A 21,580-nucleotide genomic window follows, 5' to 3' on the forward strand; every position below is an offset into this window, starting at 1 on the left:
AATACATGACGTGTTTCATGTGTCAATGTTGCGTAAATATATGCCAGATATTTCTCATGTCATTCAACCTGAAGAAGCTGAACTTGATCAGACATTAAGCTATGTGGAACAACCGATACAGATTCTTGATCGGAAAGAAAAGAAGCTCAGAACGAAGACTATTCCACTTGTGAAAGTTCAGTGGAGTCGTCATGGTATCGAGGAAGCGACTTGGGAAACAGAAGCAGACATGAGGCAGAAATATCCCGAGTTATTTATATGATGTAAGTAAATTTTCAGTTTTGATTATATTACTTGTCATATATGTTTAGTAACTGCCTGTGATTTCGAGGACGAAATCATTTCTTAGAGGGGAAGAAATGTAAGGCCTGAGAATTAATAATCTTTATTGACGCGATAATTGAGGATATGAGAATACATGTCATGTCATGAGGAGCACGACGAAATGCCAAGATTTTGACTCTGTTAATCCGGAATTATGAAATTTTAGTTGATGTAACTATAGTAGGACCATATTGAGACGAGAAAGGGCAAAACTTTTGCATTTCACAAGTTTCGGGCAGAACTAGTGGCGCCCGAGCGGTAGAAAGTGACCGCCCGAGCGCCAATGCTCAATATGAAGATGTTCGGGCAGAAGGTGTGGCGCCCGGGCGGTAATTTATGACCGCCCGAGCGCCAGAAACTCGCATGACGGGCAGAACCTTCCGCGCCCGGGCGGTAGATTGTGACCGCCCGAGCGCCAAGGAGCATTACGGAAATGCTGGGACAGAAAGTGCCGCGCTCGAGCGGTACTTTCTTACCGCCCGAGCGCCGACCCAATTTCAGGAAAAAATGACACGTTTTGTTTTCATGCAAAGTGGAGATATATATATATGTTTCTCCTTCAGAATTCAGTAAGAACGAAGGAAGGGAATCGAAAATCTTTCAGAAAATTCTTACGCATTTTTGGTTCAATCCGTCCGTCAGATTTTAAATCCGACTTCGGTACCGTGTTCCTATCGTTGTAGGCTACACGTGGACGTAAGTTTTACCATGTTTTGACATGTCTTGAAATTATATTGTTGAAGGAATCAGATATGATTCATATATGTTGTTTCTGGCAGGTTAGACATCGTATAATTGTAAACGGATTTAAGAACGGACACCGTATAGAATTATTATGATTTTTCAAGCATGTGTATTGTTGAGAGATGCAGATTATGGGGAAATTAGGAGTGTGTTCTTGATGTTTGTATGTTGTATCTAAATAAAGAACTCATACTGGTTTGTTTACATTAGATTTAATGTAAAAAGCGAAAAATTGACCCGCATTTTTATATTAACGATCCATTTAATCCCAAGAAAAAGAATTAGAGCCCGGGTCCCCACAAACTCCATTAGGAATGACGTCCAACTCTTAGACGAAATTCCTTATCCAAACGGCCTCTCTTGCTGCATCTGATGCAGCAATGTATTCGGCCTCTGTGCTGGAATCCGAAGTATTGTCTTGCTTGATACTTTTCCAAGAGACAGCAGCAACATTGAGTATGAATACAAACGCAGAGGTTGATTTCGAGTCATCGATATCGCTTTGGAAGCTAGAGTCGGTATAGCATTCCAATTTCAGTTCTCCACCCCATAGACCAAGAACAATTTATTGGTCCTTCTCAACTACTTGAGCTTGTCTTTCACGGCTTTCCAGTGTGGAAGACAAGGGTTCGATTGATATCTACTCACTATACTTAGTGCGAATGCCACGTCAGGACGTGTAGATATCATCTCATACATGATGCTACCAATCGCAGATGCATAAGGAATGCTTGTCATCGCCGCTATCTCTGCATCAGTCTTGGGAGACATAGACTTGGATAGGGACACGCCATGACACATTGGTAGATGTCCTCTCCTGGACTCATCCATCGAGAACCGCTTCACGATGGTATCAATGTATGTGGACTGGGTGAAACCAAGCAATCTTCTTGATCTATCTCTATAGATCTGTATTCCCAATACAAAAGATGCTTCACCCAAGTACTATATCGAGAACTCACTTGCTAACCATATTTTAGTTGATTGCAACATTCCTACATCATTCCCAATGATTAGAATGTCATCAACATAAAACACCAGGAACGTCACTACACTCCCACTGACCTTCTTATACAGACAGGGTTCCTCATGATTCTTAGCAAAACCAAACTCTTTGATTCTTCTGTCGAATCTTAGGTTCCAACTCCTAGATGCCTGCTTTAGACCATAAATAGATCTTTGAAGTTTTTATACCATATGCTCACTTCCGATAGATGTAAACCCTCCAGGTTTGAGACATGTAAATCTCTTCCTTAATATCACCATTAAGAAAGGTTGTCTTGACATCCATCTGCCATATCTCATAGTCATACCATGTAGCTATGGCTAGCAAAATCCTTATGGACTTGAACATTGCAACTGGTGAAAAGGTTTCCTCAAAGTCAACTCCTTGTCTTTGAGTATATACTTTTGCCACCAATCGCGCCTTGAAGGTCAATACCTTCCCATCCGCCCCAAGTTTCCTCTTGTAAATCCATTTACACCCTATGGGAACAATTCCCTCAGGTGGATCCACGAGATTCCACACTTGGTTCGAATGCATGGAATTCATCTCAGATTCCATTGCTTCAAGCCATTTTGGATGAATCGGCATCAGATAATGCTTCCTTGAAGGTCCTTGGATCACATCCATGGATAAGCTCATCATGGCCATCTTCAAGAAGCAGACCATATCTCATAGGTGGTCTCGAGACTCTCTCGGATCTTCTAGGAGCTTGTATCTTCTCACTTGGCTCTTCGGGTGTGGGTTCTATAATTGTGGGTGTCTCTCGAACCTCTTCGAGTTCTATAATCTCGCCTTTTCTAACTAATAGAAATTCCTTTTCCAAAAAGGTTGCATTCCAAGAAACAAACACCTTTGTTTCTTGGGATGATAGAAATGATATCCAACTGAATTCCGTGGATATCCCACAAAGTAGCATAAAATGGATCGACTATCCAATTTATCTCCCACTACCTGCTTCAAATAAGCAGGGCTCCCCATATTCTAAGATAAGAATATTTGGGAGACTTACACATCCATATCTCATATGGTGTCTGTCTTTGAATGGACATTTAATGGAATATCTTTCAATTTTAAGTTATAGAGATCGTTTTCAAGTTCACCAGTACCAATCAAACATTCATTCATGTAAATGTTGCAAACACCTTTGCAAAATAAACAAGAATATCCATTTTTATCAGCATAGAAATGGAAACAATGTTTTTCACAAAATTAGGTACAAACAAAACATCTCATAAAATTAACTTAAAACTATTGTTCAACAATAAGTATACATCTTCAACAGCCTTGGCAGCAACTCTTGCTCCATTGCCCATCCTCTAGAAGTTCACACCTTCCTTAAGCTTTCTACTTCTTCCCATCACCTGTAACTCATTACAGAGATGTGAGTCACAACCGGTATCTAATACCCAAGAAGTAGAGTTAATTGAAATGTTTACTTCAATTTAGAACATACCGTTTCCAGAACTCTTCTGGGCCAGATATTCCTCGCAATTTCGCTTCCAATGTCCAGGCTTCTTGCAGTGATGACATACATCATCAGTCTTGTCAGCCTTAACTGGTCTGGCTGCCTCAACGGGATTCGGAGATTGCCACAACAAGGGCACGTTCTTCTTGGGACGTTGGAAAGAACTCTTCTTTCCCTTCCCATGTGGATCAATCTTCGTACCAGATGAAGAACCCACATAAAGAACCAACTTCTCTTTCTTGATGGTTGATTCAAACTTAACAAGCATATTCACCAACTCCTCAAGGGTCGGCTCCATCTTGTTCATGTTGAATTTCACTACAAAAGGATCAAATGAGCTAGGCAATGATAACAGCAACACGTCGGTGGTCAACTCCGAAGGCAAGATCATATCCATGCCAACGAGCTTATCCACGAGCCCAATCAACTTCAGGCCATGCTCATGGACCGAGGCCCATCTCGCATGCGCATAGTGATCAGCTTCTTGACGGTAGCATGCCTAAGAGGCCGTGTTTGCTCACCAAAGAGCTCCTTGAGATGCAAAAGAATGTCAGCAGCACTCTTTGCATCCTCAAAACGCCTCTGCAGCTCATCATTCATAGAAGTCAGCATATAACACCTGGCTATCAAGTCATGGTCACACCATTCCTTGTAAGCTTGCAATTCCTCAGGAGTTCAGTCAGTCGGAGCCTCAACAGGGGGGGACTCAGTCTGTGTATATGCTACCCTTTCCGAATTCAAGACGATTTTCAGGTTTCTTAGCCAAGTGATGTAATTAGGTCCAGTTAATATGTGTTTGTCGAGTATTACGGATATCGGATTGCGAATCGAAGACATTGTCAATTTGTACTGAAAAGTAAAAACAGATAAATGTTGATGACTATTTTAAAATATTTAGTAAGATATGAAGTTTGGACTTTTACTTCATAAATATTTGCTCCAACTGTTTTGACATCTTTCACTATCCTCTAGTGAAAACGGGAAACTTCTTTCCTCAGTAGGTACGTAAGGTCCAATTAGCGAATTATAATCCCGAATAATATCAGCCAATCACAATTCCTAAAAAGTAGTTTCCAATTGCATCATAATGCAACCCTCTACGTAAACTTTAGTCTCACGTTTGATTAGGACCCAATAATATGACGTCGTTCATCTTCACGTGTCAAGCCTTACCCATCGATGTTGAACCTTAATGGACGGTCGCCATGAGTTCCCACAATAATATGAGCCGAAATCATGGGAGTTCCACGTAGTTCACATCACCATGTCAATGGATGTCACAGCTTTCCGGCACCCAAATCTCCCCCAATAATATGAGCCGAGCCCCGAGTACGGGTAGCGTTTATCATGCACCAATTGTCGATGGAAGACATGGAAATTATAAACAAATTTATAATTCCCCTTTTCGGGCTTGATAATAATTTTGAATCTTATTCAAAATGAGGGTTTTTAATTTTAAAAGGTCTCATCATTAATTTTTATTTTAAAAGCTCGCCATGTTTGGTCGTATGTTTGCCGGATTCATGCAACTTTGTTATTATCATAATAATAACGCACATACTCATTATTTATAACATATCATGCATATATTATAAACAGTAAACAAACAAGGATGATCAATCGCCCAAATACTAACGGACCGTGTGAGCTAAACACGGGCCTAGTCCAATCATAGGGAAATGCATGGGATGCAAATGCAACTATTACATTAGCTTCCAATATTTACATGTCTTCGATCTTCATATTCATCATGGCCACCATCTTCCAATCTTGATCATCCACTATACTAATATTTACAAATAAATATCCATGACAAATAGGGATACATCTCATGGGGTGGGAACGGGATATAAACCAAGCCCACTTTATAAATTGATAATTATTACAATCATTCAACAAAAAATATCCTAGCATACACCTAGCAAATTGTGCTTGGGCTTTTGATCATCCTTCATGCATAATATCACATATCATACACCATCAATTAATTATCACAATAATTAATTGATCCAATATTATATATCTTGATCCAATCACTAAACGCCACGATTATAAACTAAATTAACAAAGTATACAAACACCTTTGTCTACTTTCAAATTAATTTATTTATAACCGAATTTCTTGTAAATCACCATTTACTATAAATATTTAAAGTCCAACTTAAAATATTTATTTCATGAGAAAATATTTGCAACTTTTGTAATTTTAAACTTAAGGCCCCAAAAATTCATTTTTCACCAAAGACGTTTTGGCCCATTTACAATTCACAAATATGTTAGCCATCCAATGGCCCAACAACTCAAGGCCCATGACACTTTGATATTTCAAAACACCTTTTGAAAACCCTAGTCGTCATTGCCGTCGTCGGAGCTCCGTCGCCGGATTCCGGCAGCAAAAATTTTTTTTTTTATTAAAGTGTAGGGGCTGTTCGGGCAGCCCCTCGGGCTGCCCGAGTTGCCCGAAATGGGCAGCAACTTTCTGCCCAAAACCTGCGCCAATCCGGCCTTGAATTCGTTGCAAAATTTTGTTCTCATGCGATTAGAAATCAATCTCAACATAATATCTTGTAGTTGCTACACAAAATCGTAACCATAGCTCGGATACCACTTGAAAGGGGATCGGTTACGGTGACCGGAAGCGCGACGGAAGTTTAAAAAATCAAAATTTTCATCAAAAATTTCGGCCACCTCAAAGATATTGTGTAGCAAATACAATAAACACCAAATAATGTCATACATAGCGTGTTTGAGAGATATACCTATCAATCACAAGGATTGATGTATGGCTCCAACTAAGGTGTAAACACCTTAGCTCTTCAATGGTAGAAACTATCTACAAGCTCTCCTTGTTCTTGAATCTTTCCTTCAAATTAGGCCCACCACCAACTAGGTAGATCCTCTCATATTTTGCACTAGAAAAATATGAGGATTTTTCAAAGAGAAGAGTTTTCTTTCCTCAACACTTGAAGATGAAAAATGAGAGAAAAATTTGGAGAGAAAAATATGAAAGAATTTCGGCCATTGTAGTGCTTGAATGGGGGAAGGGAGACTTGTCATGGACATGCAAAAAGTAGAGACAAAAGTAGCATGCCATGCCTTGATATTTGAAAAAGTTGTCTCCAACCCTTCACCTCCCATGCATGCATATATTATATGGTTTTTAACAAATTAAAAACCATGGACTAAATTTAATTATCTCAAAAATATTTGAGACAAATTAAACATTACTTGAATTTACTCAAGTCCACTAGTTAAATAATTTATTTAAATTGAGCTCTACAAGACTCAATATAATTTAATTAATTCAACACTTGAATTAATTTAATTATTTGGACTCTACTAGGTCCACTAGTGTTTAATTAATTCAACACTTGAATTAATTTAATTTAGTCCATAATAATGTTTATGAAAATCACAATTTTCAAATACATTATTCACTTGGCCAACTTTTAATTTAGGAACACTTCCATAAATTAAAATTTACATTTCTCTTATAGAAGTCATACTTCTATTTTTCTTTACGCTTATAAACTCATTTATAAGTCGTTCAACACATTGAACTATTTTCTCCTTTATAGAAGTCATACTTCTAATTTTCCTTACGCTTATAAACTCCTTTATAAGCCGTTCAACACATTGAACTATTTTTACTTCTCAACGGGATCTAGAAAGCTAGTACTTGTGTGGCCGACAATGGTTCACTGATACAACTAGCTGTGGGTTCACATCTCCATGTGATTCGGACTAAACATGTCCTTATATGAGCAAACCCCAATTGCTCCATTCTTACTTATAAACTCCTTGATAACAAGAACGTCAGAACTCAAGTCTGATAGTACCCCACCAATCATGTTAAACACCTAGCAGCATCGCTTACATGATTCCCTAGGTATCAAATGATAGTGCCTGCAAGAACCATTCAATTATGGTTAGCGTACAGTACGGTCCCTTCAACTCATATATCCCGACCGATTCGACAATCATTGGTTTATCGAGAGTTGTCAATGAATCGATACTATGTGTAATGTCGTAGTTGCATCGATGGTGTAATCTATAAAACCCCTTTCATAATTACCACCATACTCTGATCAGAGCTTTCAACCTACATACACATGAGAACACATAGGATATCCATACCCGAAGGTAAGCGGTGAATCCCCGACTACAATGCATTGACTCCTATATGTTTCGACAGAACACCCAACCTTGCCACCTGATGACCCCATGAGAGTCGGTAAACAAGTCAAAGTGTAATTCTAGCACATAGAGTCTCAATGTTGTCCTGGGTCATATAGACTAATGGTGTACAACCATAAACTAGGACGTTTCCACTCGATAAATGAGAACCACTTGGAAAGTCCTTTTATGGAAGGTTGTTCAGTGCACTCTACCAGGAGCACCTGTCTGCATGCTCGGACATCACAATGTCCCCTACCAATGAAACATGGTACTCACATCGCAGATACTAGTCTCGAACTCTAGCGGCCTATATCCTTCTTAGCGGCGGCTGAATCGACTAGGAACTGTTTAGAATATACAGTATTCCAAATATGAGTTTCATGATACTCATCATATGAGCATCTCATATTCTTTCTACTATATGTATATTCAAGGGCTTTATCAATGCAACTAGCATGGGTATACAGATAAAGATTTGCCGATATAATAATTTCAAATATTATTAAAATAAAGATTGCTTATACATAGAGTTTCATTGTGAACACTCGGCCAACACTTGGCTCGACGGGCACCTACTCTAACAGTTTTGGTTTAAACAAAATGTAGGGACATCATGCCCAAAATTTTATAAACCATCAATGTGACGCCTCTTGTTTGATTTTCTTCATAATATAGTTATATCATTCAAATCCTATTTTTATTATGGTAATCATGCTAAGTATAGCCACGGTCGCCATGAGTTCCCCAAATAATATGAGCGGAAATCATGGGAGTTCCACGTAGTTCACATCACCATGTCAATGGATGTCACAGCTTTCTGGCACCCAGAGCTCCCCCAATAATATGAGCCGAGCCCCAAGTACGGGTAGCGTTCATCATGCACCCATTGTCGATGGAAGACAAGGAAATTATAAACAAATTTATAATTCCCCATTTCGGACTTGATATTAATTTTGAATCTTATTCAAAATGAGGGTTTTTAATTTTGAAATGTCTCAACATTAATTTTATTTAAAAGCTCGCCATGTTTGATCGTATGTTTGCCGGATTCATGCAACTTTGTTATTATCATAATAATAACGCACGTACTCATTATTTATAACATATCATGCATATATTATAAACAGTAAACAAAACAAGGATGATCAAAATACTAATGGACCGTGTGAGCTAAACACGGGCCTAGGTCCAATCCTAGGGAAATGCACGGGATGCAAATGCAACTATTACATAAGCTTCCAGTATTTACATGTCTTCGATCTTCATAATCATCTAGGCCACCATCTTCCAATCTTGATCATCAACTATACTATATTTACAAATAAATATCCATGGAAAATAGAGATACATCTCATGGGGGTGGGAACGGGCCATAAACAAAGCCCACTTTATAAGTTGGTAATTATTACAATCATTCAACACAAAATATCCTAGCATACACCTAGCAAATTGAGCTTGGGCTTTTGATCATCCTTCATGCATAATATCACATATCATACACCATCAATTAATTATCACAATAATTAATTGATCCAATATTATATATCTTGATCCAATCACTAACCGCCACGACTATAAACTAAATTAACAAAGTATACAAACACCTTTGTCTACTTTCCAATTAATTTATTTATAACCGAATTTCTTATAAATCACAATTTACTATAAATAATTAAAGTCCAACTTAAATTATTTATTTTATGAGAAAAATTTGCAACTTTTGTAATTTTAAACTTAAGGGCCCAAAAACTCATTTTTCACCAAAAACATTTTGGCCCATTTAAAATTCACAAATATGTTAGCCATCCAATGGCCCAACAACTCAAGGCTCATGACACTTTGATATTTAAAAACAACTTTTGAAAACCCTAGTCTTCATCGCCGTCGCCGGATTCCGGCAACAAATAATAATAATAATAAAAAACACCCCCTACTTTAAAATAATAATAAAAAAATTTTGTTGCCGGAATCCGGCGACGGAGCTCCGACGACGGCGATGACGACTAGGGTTTTCAAAACAATAATTTCAAATATTATTAAAATAAATATTGCTTATACATAGAGTTTTATTGTGAATACTCGGTCAACACTTGGCTCGACGGACACCTACTTTAACAAGGGATTCTATTTTTGTTGTTGTGGATAGATCTCTAAGATGGCACATTTTATAGCTTGTCATAAAACCGATGATGCTTCAAACATTGCGGATTTGTTCTTTAGAGAAGTCGTTAGGTTGTATGGCATGCCTAGGACTATTGTTATGGTCGCAGTGTTAAATTCTTGAGTTAATTTTGTAAGACTTTATGGTCTAAACTTGGCACAAAATTGTTGTTTTCTACTACTTGTCATCCTCAAACGGATGGACAAACTGAAGTTGTTAATAGAACTTTGGGAACACTATTGCGTGCTATTCTTAAAAAGAACTTGGATTGACATTTCTATAGACTTTATTTTTGGGTTGCCTAGGACTAAGAAGGGGAGGGATTCTATTTTTGTTGTTGTGGAAAGATTCTCTAAGATGACACATTTTATGGCTAGTCATAAAACCGATGATGCTTCAAACATTGCGGATTTGTTCTTTAGAGAAGTCGATAGGTTGCATGGCATGCCTAGAACTATTGTTTCTGGTCGCGATGTCAAATTCTTGAGTTACTTTTGGTAGACTTTATGGGCTAAACTTGGCACAAAATTTTTGTTTTCTACTACTTGTCATCCTCAAACGGATGGACAAACTGAAGTTGTCAATAGAATTTTGGGAACACTTTTGCGTGTTATTCTTAAAAAGAACTTGGATTGACATTTCTATGGACTTTATTTTGGGGTTGCCTAGGACTAAGAAGGGGAGGGATTCTATTTTTGTTGTTGTGGATAGATTCTCTAAGATGTCACATTTTATAGCTTGTCATAAAACCGATGATGCTTCAAACAATGCGGATTTGTTCTTTAGAGAAGTTGTTAGGTTGCATGGCATGCCTAGGACTATTGATTCTGGTCGCAATGTTAAATTCTTGAGTTACTTTTGGAATACTTTATGGGCTAACACAAATGTTGTTTTCTACTACTTGTCATCCTCAAACGGATGGACAAACTGAAGTTGTCAATAGAACTTTTGGAACAATTTTGCGTGCTTTTTTTAAAAAGAACTTGGATTGACATTTATAGTGACTTTATTTTGGGGTTGCCTAGGACTAAGAAGGGGAGGGATTCTATTTTTGTTGTTGTGGATAGATTCTCTAAGATGGCACATTTTATAGCTTGTCATAAAACCGATGATCCTTCAAACATTGCGGATTTGTTCTTTAGAGAAGTCGTTAGGTTGCATGGCATGCCTAGGACTATTGTTTCTGGTCGCGATGTTAAATTCTTGAGTTACTTTTCGAATACTTTATGGGCTAAACTTGGCACAAAATTGTTGTTTTCTACTACTTGTCATACTTAAACGGATGGACAAACTAAAGTTGTCAATAGAACTTTGGGAACACTTTTGTAGTGCCCAAAAATTCAGTACACGTATAACCTATGCATTTATTTAATTATTAGATCAATTATTTACTTTTAAATGAGTTTTGGTCATGCATAATTTATTTAAATGCATTATTTTAAATTATTTACGTTTATGGGATGCACGTTAAAATGTCTTTCGAGTTTCATGTTTCAGGCGATTATTCGAGGCGGGATTGAGGAAAAGACCCGGGGACGATTTTTGGCAATTTAAAAGAAGGTATTTTATTTTAAGTTGAGTGTGGGGGTATTTTAAATAATTTAGTTAGTTTTAGCATTTTTGAGCCTAAATATTTAATTAGTAATTTTAAGACCTTTAAACTTTCAAAGTCTAGTTTGGTGTGTTATATTTTAATTAAAGAGTTTTATTTAAAAGTTAAGTGTGAGTTAATGTTTTGATTAGTAGACTACTATTTTAATTAAACAAAAGTTAGTCTCCTAATTTATTTAATACACACGCACACACACAAACCCACTTTTACACACACCTGTAACACGCCTAAACACACACACACTCTAGCATTCAAGTTTTATTATTATTTTTGAGAGAGAAGTTAGGGTTCTTGAGAGCATAGGCAGCCGCCCCCTTCCCCCATCATTTCCAGCAATTTCGTTGCATTTTATTCAAGAAAAACGGTGCCACGTTCGTCCCGGATCAAGCCTCTCTCCATCTCCGCTTCGGTGTCGTCTTTCGGTAACGTTATCGTCATAAAGGCACGTATAATCTGTTCTTGCTGTGTCGATCAAGTCATATGTTGTATTGCGTTGTTTTTATGCGTAAAAGTTATGTATGATGCTAGTAGTTTGAGCGGATCATGAATCGGATCAATTTCGAAGGAAAATTTTTAGATCTAAAACCCGTTTTTACTGTTCATGTCAAAACTGCGATTTTTCTGTTCATATTTTGGGAAAACTTTCAACGGCAAAAACGTAGAACTTTTCGATAGCTTCGATTTGATATATGGTTCGAAATTTTTGGACAAATATTGAGTGAGTTATGGTGTTTTTCGTGGGACTGCTCAAACTGCGTTTCAGAAAAGTTATGATATTGATAATTCTTGAAGTTTCAGTGTTGCAGGCTTCGTTGGAAACCGACGGGCGATTGTTGCTGCGTATAAGCATGTTAGTATTGAGGTTTGGTGTATTTTTAAGGTTTTGATGTACGTTGTTAGGCGTTTTAATTAGTTAAAGTTGTAGGAAAGTGATTGATGCTAATTGCATAATTGGTGTTGCATTGTGTAGTATAGTGCACGTTGTGTTTGAGGTGTTTGGATAAGTTTTGATGCAATATTATGGAGTCCTAAGAAGGGTCATAAGGTGTTAAACTTTGTGCCATTGAGTTGCAATTGGGAGGATAGGCACGTGCATAAGTTTTCTCGCAGGTATCAACATACAGTAGGCACACGGACCCTAACACGGACCTGGGCACGGGGTCCGTGCATTTGTTATTCCTTCAGTGTCAATTTTGCGAGACAGCACGGACCCTTACACGGATGAGGGCATGAGGTCCGTGCCTTTGGGTTCCACCTAGTGTATTTTTCCAGTGCCTACGCGGATGTCCACCCGGACCCTGACATGGGGTCCGTGCCCCTCCTCCCTTTCAATGTCTTTCTCCAGAGTCTACCCGGACTCCTACACGGACCTCAGCACGGGGTCCGTTTCTCCCCTTTTCTGCACGCACATTTTACAGTACCTACACGGACCCAGAGCCGGACCTGGGCACGGGGTCCGTGTCCTTCATATTTTGGGAAAAATATTATAACACGTTTGAGGTTTGGGGTTATGGTTTAGTGCAAGGATTATCCAGGGTCGTGTTATGGGAAACGTTAGAACGTCCTAAGTATTGATTTGGACTTGAGAGTAAGTATGATTCCTACGTTTAAGTTATGCAAATTCATGTTAGTTGGTGCAGCAACGGCCCCGATCGAGGTCCAACGAATCCCTCAACGCCAAGTAAGTATGTTGACGTGCAAAGAAAATATGTCAAGTTTTTGAGGTATGCTAAATGTCTTGTGACCAAATTATGTTAGGATTGGAAAGCGTTAAATTATGAACGGGGACCAATCCGCCCGTTAAATTATGAACGGGTTAGATCATGGTTGGAAAGCGTTAAATTATGAACGGGGACCAACCAGCCCGTTAAATTATGAACGGGGATCTTATGTATGTGGCAGTTGATACGTCCCTGTCAGCCCAGTACTGTGGTGTGTCTGATCAGGCGTTTATTATGTTATGGGTCACTTGCTTTGAAACATGCCTCTACGCAAAATGATGAAGTTATGTATGTTTACGTATGCAGTATGTTTATGAAAGTTTATGTTGATGGCACGTCTAGTTTTGTATGTACGTATGTTCAAGCTTCAAATTATGTATGTCCTATTTTAAAGTGCATGTGATTTTTATTATGTAGTACTCGTTATTCCAGTTTATACGTGTTGAGTCTTTAGACTCACTAGACTTGATCGATGCAGGTGAGTACGATGAGCAGGAGACAGGAGGTGGCGACCAAGGGGCAGGCTTGGGCTGAGCGGCAGGCTAAACCCGAGGACCGCAAGTTTATGTTTATGCAAACTTTTAAAATACTCTGATGTTTTGATTTGAATGTGAGACGTTTTGAGACAGCGTTCTTTTAGCAAACTCTTATTTGGTGATGGATTATTTTAAAGATATTTTATGTATGTTGGGTGACGACCGTACGGATGTTTTATTTGATTAAAATTTTTAATTTTCCGCAAATTTTAAGTATGAAAAGTACGGTTCGTTACAGTTGGTATAAGAGCGGTGTTCTTATAAAGGGTTACGCCTACTGCCAGTCGCAAGAAGCTCTCGAAGTCACACCTCAAGTCCGTAAGTTTTAAAGTTTTGAGTTATGCTATGTACTATGCAATAGGTCATGATTTCAGCATGTTTATGTTTTAAAGTTCAAAATTTCGTGCACCTTATGATGTTGGCATTATATTCATGCATGTTGGGTTTACGTGTTGGGCAATTTATTGGAACAGTATGCCTCCTAGACGTGTGATCGACCGTGAAACAAGGGATGAGAACAGAGAGCACCGAGTAGAGGACAGGGAACATCGAGATGAGGAGAGGGCCAATCCTCCACCACCTCCACCACCAGATATGCAGGCACAGATGCTTGCTGGCATGACGCAATTCTTCGCACAATTTGCGAGGAACCAGACTGTTGCAGGCCCCGAGGAGAGGTCTAGACCAGAGGCAGTATATGAGAGGTTCCGGAGGATGAGCCCGAAGGAGTTTTCGGGTACTACTGACCCGATAGTGGCTGAGGGATGGATCAAGTCCATCGAGGTGATATTTGACTTCATGGAGCTGACGGACACTGACAGGGTCAGATGTGCTATATTCTTGCTGACAGGGGACGCTAGACTATGGTGGGAGAGCGCGTCAGTGGCAGTCAATCTGCAAGTGCTGCCTTGGAATGGATTCAAAGAAGTTTTCTACTCAAAGTACTTCACTGAGGAAGTACGCTCCCGCCTGACCAGGGAGTTTATGACACTGAGGCAAGGGGATAGCAGCGTGGCAGACTTTGTCAGAAAGTTTGAGAGGGGGTGTTACTTCGTACCCCTCATTTCGAATGATGCCCAGGCAAAGCTGAGGCATTTTATGGACGGTTTGCGGCCGATCTTGCGCCGGGATGTGAGGGTAGCTGGTCCTACTACATATGCAGTCGCCGTGTCTAGAGCTTTGGCGGCAGAACAGGACCAGCGAGATATAGAGGCGGATAGACAGGGCAAGAGGCCCTACCAGGCACCGCCGCAGCACCACCAGCAGCAGAATCAGAGGCCCCCAGTTTAAGAGGCTGTTTCAAGGGCCGCCAGCTAAGAAGCCTTTTCATGGACCACCAAGGGGCAAGGGTCCAGTACAGCAGCAAGGGGCGCCTCAGAAACCCGTTAACTTTCCGGTGTGCCCTAAGTGCAACCGTCAGCACCCGGGGCAGTGCTTATATGGATCGGGCAAGTGCTTCAAATGTGGAGCTAGCGACCACATGCTGAAAGAGTGCCCGCAATGGAAGCAGCCAACCCAGGGCAGGGTATTCGCCATGCACGCACAGGAGGCGGATCCAGACACCACCTTACTGACTGGTAAACTTTCCTACCTAAGCAGTATTATTTTTGTTTTGCATGTGGAATTTTCATTTGGGATTATTAGTGTGCTAGTGTTAGTTTGCATGACTTTGGATATTGAGTTCTGTTGTGTTTTAAGTTACTGTTTGCATGTTGGGGATATAAGTTGGTATTGTGCTAACGCATCTCAGGAAACATTTTTATTAAGAGACTATCCACAACTGCACTGGTAGACTCAGGAGCCACTCACTCTTTCATATCGGAGACGTTTGCTAATCATTTGGACCTCAAGTCCATAGGCCTAGACGTGAACTTTTCAGTGACAGTCCCGTCAGGGGAAGAGCTGTTGGCTACCAGTGTGATCAGAGATATCGATCTAGAACTGCATGGCCACCTGGTATATGCAGATTTAATCCTATTGCCGATGCCAGAATTCGACATTATCTTGGGCATGGACTGGCTGACTAAGAATAGAGTTTTGATAGATTTTCAGAAGAGGTCAGTTTTGGTTAGACCGTCGGGCATGGAGCAATTTCTTTTTGAGCCAGTCAGATGGAGAAGCTTTCCTCGCATGATTTCGTGCATGCAGTGTAATGTCCGGACTTTTGATTAATGTTTATGAAATACTAGAGATGTTATGAATAAGGTTTATAGAGATCAGAAGTGAAGAATAATGACGCACGACATGAAATGACACAAGAAAAGTTGAGTTTTGGAGATTGTGCAACACCGCACCCGCGGCCTAGAAGCCACCGCACCCGCGGTGCATGGCCAGTAGGTTTAGAAGATTTTGCGAACAGATACCGCACCCGCGGTGCATGCAGGGACCGCACCCGCGGTCATGATTTTTGAAAATAAAATGGGGCTGCCGAGAGCATAGCGCACCCGCGCTCCGGAACACGCCGCACCCGTGGTGCTGCATGCGAAGTGCCACCTTTGAATTTCGTCTTGACACATGGCACATATATATATATAGAAATCTGCTGAGTCTTCATTTTTCAGATCTCTATAGCAAGAACCGAGAGCTCCCAAGAAATCCTTCAAACTTCTTTCAAGTTGTGATTTAGATTGTGCAAGATTTAGAGATCCGATTTTTATTCCGAGCCCGGATTTATGATCCTTGCAACAAGAGCTAGCTAAGGATGTAAGTTTCTTTACATTTCAACATGACTTAGATTTTGGATGTTGGCAGAATTCAGATTTGAGTTAGAATATGTGTTCTTGATATCTTGAGCTTGGTATATTCGTTACCGGATCGAATTACGGATGTTGTATACTATTATTTCGAATTCCAGCATGTATTGGGTCGAGTATATGCAGATTTCAGTATGATATTATGTGTTGGTGATGAGAGTAGGAGGGAATTATGATTGTGTATTACTGTTTGAGTTGACCGGTATCGCGAAACTACGTTGTTACGCCGTCAAATTGTTTTGAAACCGATTTCAGCTTCGTATATTGAGTTGCTTGAGATATATATTGATAGAGTACATATCGATTATGCTATTTCAGATTTTATTGGCTATTGTGAACTCAAGCCTTCGACTACGACACAGACAGTGCGACAAGAAATGTATAATTCATGTGGTCACGGGATTGCACAACTCGATTCAGATTTGATACGAGTTTCCCTAAATCACATACTAGATTGTTATTACATTTGATTATGTAATGTTTTGTTTATTGATTTAGATTCGAGTCCTGAGATAGGAGATATTGGCAGACTTGCCAAAACTAGACGTTTCGGTATATCGACGCATAGGAGCAGATTTGCTATATGTGTAGACCCTCGATACAGAGTTGACCAAAGTCTAGGAATAAGACGTACCGTTGCCCTGAGTGGTTGGGTAGGTAACAGACCGTCTTATTCACACCGGGATCCCTAGATTAGAAATGAGTCGAGTCAAGATTTAAATGTGAATACAGATTTGTATTCTTCTACATGTTTAGATTTTATTCATGTTAATTGATATGTCCTATGCTTTTGTACATGATTATGACATTGCATGCATCCATGTTTTATACTGGGATATGTTCTCACCGGAGTTATCCGGCTGTTGTCGTGTCTGTATGTGTGCATGGCAACAGGTGGGGCAGGATCAGGGTCACGACGAGGAAGAGAGAGTTGATAGCGTGGAGATCTCGGGCGTGGAAGATTCCTAGTGTTTCCTACTGGACTTGTAGCACTTATGTTTGTAATTGTTATTGAACACTAGTGTATGTTTTGTACGCACAGACATGTATGTATATTATGTTGTTTATTTAATATCAAGACATGATATGCTTTAGTTATACATTTAAATTAATGTTAAAAGCAAAATTTTGACCCATATTTTCGAACAAAGATCCAATTAAATCCCAAAAGAATAGAGTTAGAGCCCGAGTCCCCACAACAGGTGGTATCAGAGCAGTAGGTTCTGTAGACTGAGATAGACTAGAATGAGCGGGGTAGATCGAGTCATCTTCCTTGCTTTTGAGATGCTAGCATGATTATTGCTTTCCTTATTATATGTTGTGTTGTATTATCTGAATTGATTTACAGCATTTCAAGCCTGAATCAGAACCGATTCTCGATCAGAGTCTATGATCAGAGGAGGGCTGAGACAGATGATATTGATTGTGTACTAATCAGTTTGGTAATCAGATTTATGCCGCCTAGACGTATACCACTGCCAGAGCAGGGTAGCACATCAGGTGCACAGATGGATGTCACTGCTACGCCGATGGAGACCTTATTGAAGAGATTTCAGTCTTTCCATCCGCCTACCCTGAAGGGCACAGAGAGTGCAGTAGAGTGCGAGAGCTGGCTTGATGATATCGAGATGTTGTTTGAGTCTTTGGCATATACTGATGAGCGACGTGTGAAACTGATAGGGCATCAGATGCAGGAGGTTGCCAAGAGCTGGTGGTTGACTACGAAGAGAGCCTTGGAGCACCGAGGCATTGATATCACATGGAAAGTCTTCAAGGATGAGTTCTATCAGCGCTTCTTCCCCGTCTCCTACCGAAAAGATAAAGGAGCTGAATTTGCGAATCTGAAGCAGGGAAAGTGGAATATCGAGGAGTATGTTGCTAAATTTTCTGCATTGCTACGATTTGCACCGCATGTGGCCGGGAACGACGAGGCAGTGGCCGATCAGTTCATCAACGGATTGAATCCGGATGTTTTTACTTTGGTGAACACAGGATGACCTAACACTTTTTCAGAAGCACTGAACCGAGCGAAGGGAGCAGAGGCTGGCTTGATCAGGCAGCGAGGGGCTTCCTACGGTGTTCAGGGGCAGAGACCGCCACAGCCTACTGCCGTACAGTTTCCACCACTTCCTCCTCGTTTTGACAGTGGATCTAGTGGTAGTGGTAAGAAGAATTTCTGAAGGTTAAAGGCAAACAGTTTAAGAAATCTGGGAGTAGTTCATCGAGTTCGAGTGGATCTCGACAGAGAGGTCAGGGGTCAGAGTATAGTGGCGCATACTGTGGTTCGTGCGGAGGGCGACATGCGACGGAGCAGTGTCAAGGAGTTCTGGGACGCTGCAACATCTGTAGGCAACAGGGACATTTCGCCAGAGTTTGTCCCCAGAGAGGTGCACCACGATTCCAGAGCACCGGATCATCAGCACCAGCGCCATAGATGGAGAGACATGCATCTTCTGTACACTCCTTCCAGCCACCCTCCACACAGACTCAGCAGAGACCAGGAGGTAGTCAGACGGTGAGTCAGCCTCCCCGACAGCAGGCACGTGTTTTTGCCCTGACAGAGGAGCAGGCGCAGGAGGCGCCAGATGACGTCATTGCAGGTAACTGTTTTCTTTGTGGTTATCCTGCATATGTGTTGATTGACACAGGGGCATCTCATACATTTATATCTGAACATTTTGCATTGAGACATTCATTGCCTGTTGAGTCGTTCCGACAGTAGTGTCTATAGCTTCTCCGTTGGGAAGTGGTTTGATATCTGTGACTACTGTTAGACACTGTATGCTTCAGTTTGAGGGGCATGAGATTGATCTTGATTGTGTAGTACTTGGTTTAGCTGATTTTGACTGTATAGTTGGTATAGACATGTTGACCAAGTACAGGGCCACTGTAGACTGTTTCCACAAGATTGTCAGATTCAGACCCGATATGACAGATGAGTGGAAATTCTACGGCAAGGGTTCCAGATCTCGGATTCCCTTAGTATCTGCTCTGACTATGAGTAGATTGCTTCAGAGAGGAGCAGAGGGCTTTCTCGTATATTCAGTAGATCTACTGAAGTCGAGCCCAGCATTGGCAGATTTGCCAGTGGTTTGCGAGTTTGCAGATGTTTTTCCTGATGAGATTCCAGGGTTGCCTCCAGTTCGAGAGGTTGATTTCAGCATTGATCTTGTGCCAGGCAGTGTTCCTATCTCGAGAGCTCCATATAGGATGGCATCGATAGAGCTGAAAGAGTTGAAAGCACAGTTGGAGGATCTTCTGTCCAAGGGATATATCAGATCCAGTGTATCACCTTGGGGTGCTCCGGTGCTTTTCGTTCGAAAGAAAGATGGTTCGATGCGATTGTGTATTGATTATAGACAGTTGAACAAGGCAACAGTGAAGAACAAGTATCCTTTGCCGCGCATCGACGACTTATTTGACCAGTTACAGGGATCTTCGGTATATTCGAAGATTGATTTGAGATCAGGGTATCATCAGCTCCGAGTTAGAGACGTTGATATTCCGAAGACTGCATTCCGAACCAGGTATGGACATTACGAGTTTGTTGTTATGCCTTTCGGTTTGACGAATGCACCAGCGGTGTTTTTGAGTTTGATGAACCGCATTTTTCAGAGATATTTAGATGATTTTGTGATTGTGTTTATTGACGACATTTTGGTGTATTCGAAGAGTTTGACTGAGCATGCAGAGCACCTGAGGATTGTATTGAAGACTTTGAGAAATGAGCGGTTGTATGCCAAACTGTCCAAGTGTGAATTCTGGCTGAGACAGGTTGTCTTCTTGGGGCACATTATATCGGGAGATGGTATTGCGGTAGATCCGAGTAAAGTTGAGGCTGTGATCAGTTGGCCGAGACCGACTTTTGTGCCTGAGATACGCAGTTTCATGGGTCTAGCCGGGTATTATCGTCGTTTTATTCGAGATTTCTCCAGTATAGCGAAGCCGATTACCCAGTTGACACAGAAGAACATGCCATTTGTGTGGTCGGAAGATTGTGAAGCCAGTTTTGTAGAGTTGAAGAAGAGGCTGACTAGTGCGCCTGTCTTGACGATTCCTTCAGGTACACGTGAGTTCGTTGTATACTGTGATGCATCTCACAGAGGGCTAGGATGTGTTCTTATGCAGCGAGGGCACGTTATAGCATACGCCTCGAGACAGCTGAAGCCACACGAGACTCGTTACCCGATTCATGATCTTGAATTGGCGGCGATTGTATTTGCACTTAAGATCTGGCGTCATTATCTGTATGGCGAGAAATTTGAGATCTATTCCGATCATAAGAGCCTGAAATATCTCTTTTCTCAGTCAGAGTTGAACATGAGGCAGCGACGATGGCTTGATCTGCTGAAAGATTTTGATTGCGAGATCAGGTACCATCCAGGAAAGTCGAATGCAGCAGCAGACGCCTTGAGTCGAAAGGTATGTGCTCTTTCCTTGTCGACTGTAGGTGTATCGAATTTAGTAGAAGATTGTTGCTTGTCTGGATTGACAATTGATACAGAGAATAGACCGCTGCGACTTGCTGCGATTCAGATTGAGCCAGATCTGATTTCGAGGATCAAAGAAGCACAGAGAACTGATCCGAGCGTGCAGAGATCGATTGATATGGTCAGAGCTGGTCATATATCAGAGTATCAGGTTAGAGATTCTGTTCTGTATGTGAATAACCGCTTAGTAGTGCCAGAGATTTCAGATTTGAGACGACAGATCATGTCAGAGGCACACTGTAGTCGGTTCAGCATTCATCCTGGTGGCAGAAAGATGTACAATGATTTGAAGACACAATTCTGGTGGAAACAGATGAAGACAGACATTGCAGAATTTGTGTCTAGTTGCCTGAATTGCCAGCAGGTGAAGGCAGAAAGAAAGAAGCCCGGAGGTTTACTTCAGAGTTTGTCTGTTCCTGAATGGAAATGGGACCACATTTCCATGGACTTCGTGATGAAGTTACCTCGATCTTCGCGGGGCTGTGACGCGATTTGGGTTGTGATAGACAGACTGACCAAATCAGCGTGCTTTATTCCGTACCGAATGACCTATCGACACGATCAGATGGCAGAATTGTATGTCAGAGAG

This window comes from Primulina eburnea, chromosome 10 (assembly GCF_022965805.1).
Source record: "Primulina eburnea isolate SZY01 chromosome 10, ASM2296580v1, whole genome shotgun sequence".
Classification (NCBI taxonomy): domain Eukaryota; kingdom Viridiplantae; phylum Streptophyta; class Magnoliopsida; order Lamiales; family Gesneriaceae; genus Primulina; species Primulina eburnea.